Source organism: Balaenoptera musculus, chromosome 13 (assembly GCF_009873245.2).
Source record: "Balaenoptera musculus isolate JJ_BM4_2016_0621 chromosome 13, mBalMus1.pri.v3, whole genome shotgun sequence".
Lineage (NCBI taxonomy): Eukaryota > Metazoa > Chordata > Mammalia > Artiodactyla > Balaenopteridae > Balaenoptera > Balaenoptera musculus.
The window spans coordinates 83,349,452-83,356,533 of NC_045797.1; the positions used below are offsets into that span (position 1 = coordinate 83,349,452).

At 53.7% G+C, this 7,082-nt stretch overlaps 1 non-coding gene across 1 annotated transcript; it reads left to right on the forward strand.

Annotated features, from left to right (window-relative positions):
- The first annotated feature begins 767 nt into the window (after positions 1 to 767).
- On the forward strand, positions 768 to 840 carry TRNAE-CUC. The gene has a single exon. It is a non-coding gene; the product is annotated as a tRNA-Glu (tRNA).
- The last annotated feature ends 6,242 nt before the right edge of the window (positions 841 to 7,082 follow it).

The following is a 7,082-nucleotide window of genomic DNA, read 5'->3' on the forward strand; positions in this document are numbered from 1 at the left end:
AAAAGGTACAAGGAAACTTTTGGGGGTAACGGGGATATTCTATATCTTGATTGGGATGGGGGTTGCATAGGTATATACATATATCAAACCTCATTGAACTGTACACTTAAAATGGGTGCAAGTTATTTTATGTAAATTATAACTCAATAAAGTTGAGAAACCCAGAGACAGGAAGTAGCCCAAAGATAGGAAGTCTGGGATTAAAATTGTCCAGGTGACTGGGACTTGGTCTTCTATTTTTGTGTTTTTCCTCCTTGCATCATCTTTAGCCTCAAAGTCCCCTCATGGCCCAGAATGGCTGCAAAAGCTCCAACACTTACATACTTTTTCTAGGCAGAAGGATGAAAAAAGGGAAAAGAGCCATCTCCCTCCTTTCTAAAGAGAAAGTAAGTGCCACACAACACTTCTGCTCACATCTCATTGGCCAGAAATTTGTTATATAGCTACACCTTCCAATAAGGAAGCTGGAAAATGTGTAGTCCTTAAATGAGATCTTTGCAGCTCCAAATAAATTTGGGATCCTGTTGTTAAGGAACAGGAAGAGAATGACTGTTGGGGCAATTCTCACAATATCTTAGAAAGATTTCCATGAAAAAGTAGTTGAAATAAAAAATACTTTGTATACTTTAAAGGGAGAGCGTCAAGATGGAATATTGACTGGGGGCAGAGGGTGGGGGTCTTAGGGCTTTTCCAGTGAAAGGAAATGTCAAAAAAAAAAAAAAAAGAAAGAAAGAAAGAAAGGAAATGTCAATGTCAGCACAGGCAACTCCCTGGTGGTCCAGTGGTTAGGACTCTGCACTCTCACTGCCGAGGGCCCGGGTTCAACCCCTGGTCAGGGAACTAAGGTTCCACCATCCATGTGGCATGGCAGAAAAAAAGGAAAAAGAGAAAGAGAAAGTCAGCATACATTCATATCTACAGTGTTAAGGCAGGTTTAGGATCTGCAAAGATCTAACCTCCAATGTAAAAGCATTTTATTTTCTTGGTAGATTCGTGGTTTCCTAGGGCTGGAGGCTGTGTTGGAGCGAAATGGGCAGGTGTCTGCTAAAGGGTTTCTTTTCAGGGTGATAAAAATGTTCTAAAACTGGTCCTGGTGATGGGCTAACCCAGGCTCCCTGGGCAGCATCCTGTCCTGACTTGGGGAGAATATGGTTCCTTCTCTGCCCGCTGTCTCTGGAGTTCAGACCAGCTGCCAACAGAACCCCCAGCATTATCCCCAGCGTCTCAGGCGCATGGTCTAGAGCCTCACGGAGGCTCCAGGGGTTCAGGGTCTGAAATAATCCCCCCACCAATGCCCCCGTGTGTCAGTTACAGGTGTAGGGAGGCGAAGGCAGGCCTGGGCCATGCCCTGAGCCTCTGGCAGCTCCAGAACCTGGGTCTCCGGACCCACCCAGCCCTCCGTTGGTCCGACACGCACTGCGCCTCCCCCTCCCAGAGCAGAAGCTCTCAGCATCACTGTCTTCAGGTGGAGGGTGGCCAGGACACCAGCGAGAAAAGGAAGCTGAAAGCGCTTTGCAGACAGTAAAGCACCTGGCTTTGTTGTTTCTCTTTTGAGGGTTGAGGCTGCAGTGGTGCTGGGCATTGCTTTGGGAGGAGGGGATTCGCTGGATTGCTTCAGGGGCTCTTCTCACCTCCTCCACCTTCCTGGGAGGCTGTCCAGATTTGCCAGAAAAGACCGTCAACTCAGAGGGAGCAGGGCACTGAGCTCACCGGCCCTCTGCAGCCCCGGCCGAGGGCAGAGGCAAGAAAGGGCCAGGCCTGCCTGTGCGGAAGTCAGGTGAGGCCCTGACAGGCCTGCTCTCCGGAAGGGACTCCCCGTCCGAGATGTGCATTTGGGTAAGAATATGCAGGGTAGGGGCCTTCCCCACAGGGTTTGTGCCCAAGACCTCCGTCTTCCGATCTCAGTGAAGACATGAGACACTGAGCCCTTCAAGCCATCCTCACCACCGGCTGCTCCTGAGGCAGGACCACTCGGCCGGCCTGGCCAGCCTTCCCTTCCCAAGAGCCCACCCAGCACCTGATCAAAGTGGAGACTGCTGAGAAATCAGGGCCCACCACAAGTCGGCAGGCCCCTAACAGCAAAAGTCAGCCTCCCCTCTCCCTGGCCTGCCCCGACAGTCGGCCAGTCTGCATGGGCCACCCTGGGGTTCCTCCTGCACCCCCACAGGCAACCTTGCCCATGCCACCCCTGCTGGGAAGGCCCTTCTCACCTTCTCCACTTATTACGCACTTTTCACCCTTCAGGCTCATCTCAAAGCTCAAACGTGGCCTCCCTGAGCGCCCTCTGGCCCCCAGCGCCAGCTCCCCCAGGCCCTCCGGCCCTGTACTGCTCCCTCACAGCACTATGGCGGGGCCTCACGATGATGGGTTCCCTGCCGGCACGGCCCAATCTGCAAGCACGCTGAGGGGCATGGGGCAGCCCCAGCCCAGTAAACACACAGTGACAAGCGAGGGTTGGGGCCTCGCCAGGCCCTGTAGGGGTCGGTGGGTTGGCTTGTCCGCAGCTGGACAGGCCATGTGAACCCAGGCTGCTGGGAACCCTGGGGAGCAAAGGGCCAAGCGGTCACCACAGCCCGGGCAGCCACCTTCCTCCTGCCCACACCAGCCGGGGGCCGGCATGACTCAGCACTGGAGACAGGCTTCCTACTGAGAGCGCCACCGCTTCTGCCGGCTGGGCAGCCAGCAGGGAGCTTGGTGCCTGCCAGCGCCTGGGGCTGGTGTTTCTGAGGTGCCATCCCCGGACCAGAGGTCAGACCTTGGGACTTGGGCTTCTGATAATCCATTTGCAGCTGTGTAGCCTTGGGCATATCGCACAACCTCTCTGAGCCTGGGTTTCTTCATCTCTGAGAAGCAGGGATTGGAACTCAGCGTTCCTCCCTCCGAAGCTGATGCAAGAATTAAATAAGTGACCCTGTGCTTTGTGTCCACCTAGAGGGGTGGGATAGGGAGGGTGGGAGGGAGACGCAAGAGGGAGGAGATACGGGGATATATGTATATGTATAGCTGATTCACTTTGTTATAAAGCAGAAACTAACACACCATTATAAAGCAATTATAGTCCAATAAAGATGTAAAAATAAAAATGTAGTATTCACAATGATAAGCAAACACCTAGGATACAAGTTAATGATAAAAAGGAAAAAAAAAAGATAAAGCAATACCACTTGTCAAAATAAATAAATAAATAAAATTTAAAAAATATAAAGTGACCCTGAGAGTCCCGCCCCTTGTCTGCAGGCCCCGCCCTTTCTTACCTCTGAGACTTTCCTGCTCTTAGCTGTTCAGACAACTCCTCCCAGCTCAATGGCCCCGCAGGAGGTCTGGCCCTGCAGCTCCCCTCTCCGTGTTGGCAGTCGAGGCATACATGGTGACTCTCTGTGTGCTCCCCACTTTCTGCCCTGTGAGGTCCCTGCAGGGTTCCCCGGGGACAGCCCAGGGAGGTGCTCGGCAAGTTTTCCTTCTTGCAAGAGAAGCACAGTGGTGACGACGGAAAAGCCATGGACCACAGGTCCCCGCTTGAAGCTCAGACACAAGCACACATTTCTGCCCATGCTGTGTGCCCCGAGGCAGCTCTCTCATTCCTCGGGACACCAGTCTCCAGCCTCAGAAGGCAGGTTGTCTGTCTGGGCTTCGCTGCAGGCTGTCAAAGGGAGTGAATGTGTCCGCCTGTGGGAATTGCTCCGTATGATGGAAGCTTCCAGATGTTAGCGCAGCTAGGATGGGACAGGTCTTGAAGGTCACACGTGGTGATCTGCTTCCCTGCAGACGTCTTGGGGTACAAGCTGCTGTGGATGGTGGTCATATTTTCCAAAAATCAGGACACCCAGACTGACAGTGGGGAAGGATGCTCATCCAGGAGGACCTGGGTCCCGGGGCTGCCGCGGGCGTGTCTGCCAGGAGTGCAGGTTGGGAGGGAGGCTGCACAGCCCCCCATGGAACCTGGGGAGGCATCATCCACAGGGTGCCAGGTCCCCTCAGAGCTGCGCCTGTTCTCAGCTGGCTGCTTAGGGTCAGTTAACATATGCCAGAGGACACGGTGTGTCGTTGTGCTCAACCTGGCATCTGCATCAGCCTCTGACAGAGAAAGGTCACAGGCCTCAGGTCCCCACACCCTAATGGCAGAGGGCCTGGAGCATTGGGTGGGGAGTCTCCACTCAGCCCCCTGTGTCTCAGAGCTCCAGAGGTATGGGAGCCCTGGGGCTTCCTGAAGGAGCTGCCTCGGGGCATCGTCTACCTCCCAGCTCTCCCTTTTGCCTGTAGTGCTGAACCACGCCCCCTCCTGCCACCCCGCTTCTGTGCCTCAACACCTGGGTGATGGAGAGGTACCTGGGGACCCTTCCCCCCTTCTCTGCGGGGCCAGCTGCCACCCTAGCCCTGCAGTCACTGGGGCCCTGAGCACCCTTCTAGCCAGCACTGCCTCTGCTCTGTGACTTGGGTCTTTTGCTCAGACTCCCCCCCAAGGAGTGCTGACGGCAGGAACCATCTTAGTCCCCGCTGCATCCCAGGCTTATTTTGGGGGCCCAGACAACAAATGTCTGCATGACGTGAGACAGGAAATAAACGTACAGCTTGGTTTGAAATGGAAACTACAATTTTTTTCCTCTTCGTTTTCTTTGTTGCTTAAGAAGGATCCAGCATTAAACGCACCTCCCAGGAGAAAAATGCAAATATTTTCCTTTACATCCAGGAAGTATATGGAAGTTAAGCTAGCCTGGCCTTTGCAGAAAGGATCTAACATGAAAGAAAAAGAGAGAGCACTTTGGGGGTGGCAGAATAAAGAGGATGAGGGTGAAAGAGGAGAGAAGGGGTGCCATGCCCCCAGCTTCTCAGGCTGGGAGCTGGTCCTACCAGGGAGGGTCCATTTTGGAGGGGTGAGTAAGGATGAGCAGCTGCTTGGGAGGGGCTGTGAGTGGGCCTTGAGGAAGACCACTTGGGGGGCAAAACTGGGGGCGGGGGGCCCAGCAGCTGGCCATGGAGTGAACCCTCATTGAACAAACCCCTCCCCACAGGCTGGTACTTACAGAAGCCTCCCCGTGATGCCCAGAATACCGGCAGCCAAAGAGGGGGCCTGGGGGCCAGCAGGGCTGGGCCGACGATGGGAAGCCTTTGAGCTGGGTGGTGCTTGGTGACACCCTTTAATAACTGAATCAACGGGGAAAGGGTGGATTCCCTGGCAGTCCAGAGGTTAGGACTCTGAGCTTTCACTGCCGTGGCCCATGTTCAACCCCTGGTTGGGCAACTAAGATGCTGTAAGCAAGCAGCATGGCCAAAAAAAAAAAAAAAAAAAAAAAAGGGGAAAGGGTGGTGCAGAGAGCTGGACATGCAAGCCCTTGGGAAGCAGCCCAAGGCTCTGTTTGCTTCAAGGTCATGGCCATGACACCCCGTCTTCCCCTACCTTTCCCAGCTCCTCTGCCAGAGCCATCTGGGCCCGAGGACCTCCCCCACAGGGTGTGAGGATGAGAACCCACAGAGAGAGGGGGCCATGAGCCCTCACTGCCCTCACTGTACATGGATAGCTCCCTCCTCCCCTGTTGCTCCATCGCTGCCGGAGGCTGCAGCCCAGGGCTCACTCGTCCCCTCCTGGGGATGCTTACGCTGTGGGCTTTGGGGCCAAGCACGCAGTCAGCGGCTGTGCAGGAAGCAGAGGTGAATTCGACTTGTTGCTCATAGTTTTGGGCACAAATCTGGCCTGTTAGTCTGCTCTAGCTGCATCAAGGAAAAACTCCAGTGTTCTTTCTACTCACAGAATATTCTGAACTCCACATATAGTGGTTTTCCCATCAAGTAACTCTACAACCCCAACTGGGTGCCCTACAATTCAATTCTGACACTATCCTCCTGAAGAGAGGGACAGATCCCACAGGGTAAGGGCTCAGTCTAATGAGACTACTCCCCACCCTCTTCAGATGCCAATCTCAAGTCCAGGTTGTCATCTGTGCTTCTGGCCAACTGGCTGTAGATTGGAGGTTCCCATGACCCCTCCTCAGCTTTGATTAATTTGCTAGAGTGGCTCACAGAACTCAGGAAAACAGTTCCCTTACTAGATTACCAGTTCATTAGCAAAGGATATAACTCCGGAGCAGCCAGGGCAAGCTGGGCATCGGGGAGGAGCTTCCCTGCCCCCTCCAGAGGTGCCACCCTCTGGAAGCTCCACTAGGAAGCTCTCCAAACCCTGCACTTTGGGGATTTTTATGGAGCTCCATGATTGATTAAATCATTGGCCATTGGTGATTGAACTCACTCTCCAGCCCCGCCCCCCTCAGGTCTCCCTTGGGGGCTTTCCAAAGTCACCTCATTAACATAAACTCAGCAGTGGTTGAAAGGGGCTTGTTATGAATAACAAAAGATACCTTTATCTCTCACACATTTAGGAAATTCCAAGGGTTTTAGGAGCTCTGTGGCAGGAAGTGGGAGGCGGGGACGAAGATCAAATATATATTTCTTATTAAGAATCACAAAATCACAAGTTGCCATAACAAAATACCACAGACTGGGTGACTTAAACAACAGACATTAATTTCTCACAGCTCTGGGGGCTGGAAGTCTGAGATCAGGGTGCTGGGGGATTTGGTTTCAGTGAGGAAGTTCTCCCTAAAGCTTCCCAAGGGACCAGAGCATGCACCCTGAGTCAGGGGAGCTCCCTGTTGAGTGATCTGCACCAACGGGAGGTGAGGGGGTTTGCAGATGCATCACCTTCCTTTGTCTCTGGGCTCTGCCCGGCACCTGGGGAGCCACTGCTGTCTCCTTACTGCCCCTTGGGGAAGAACGGTCATCTCATTTCTGGTGTTTCCTCACCCTCACAGCCCTGGGCTTTCACTTCCCCAATAAAGAGGCAGCTCTTGAATCTTTGCCCCGTGCCCTGATTTCTAGAGCCTACGGCTAAGGCACGTGCTGCCCTTGTTCCTGCATCCAACGGCAGGAGGGAATCAGGAGGTGGTGGTGATTCTGAGCTGTGTGTATGAGGCACAGAAAGTGCCCAGGAGACTTTCCCGGCAGGAGGGCAGACGTGAGGGTGTCACTGTCACTCCCACCCTGGATGGCCGACCTCTAAATTTTCCTGACAGAACAACCACACCCTGTGG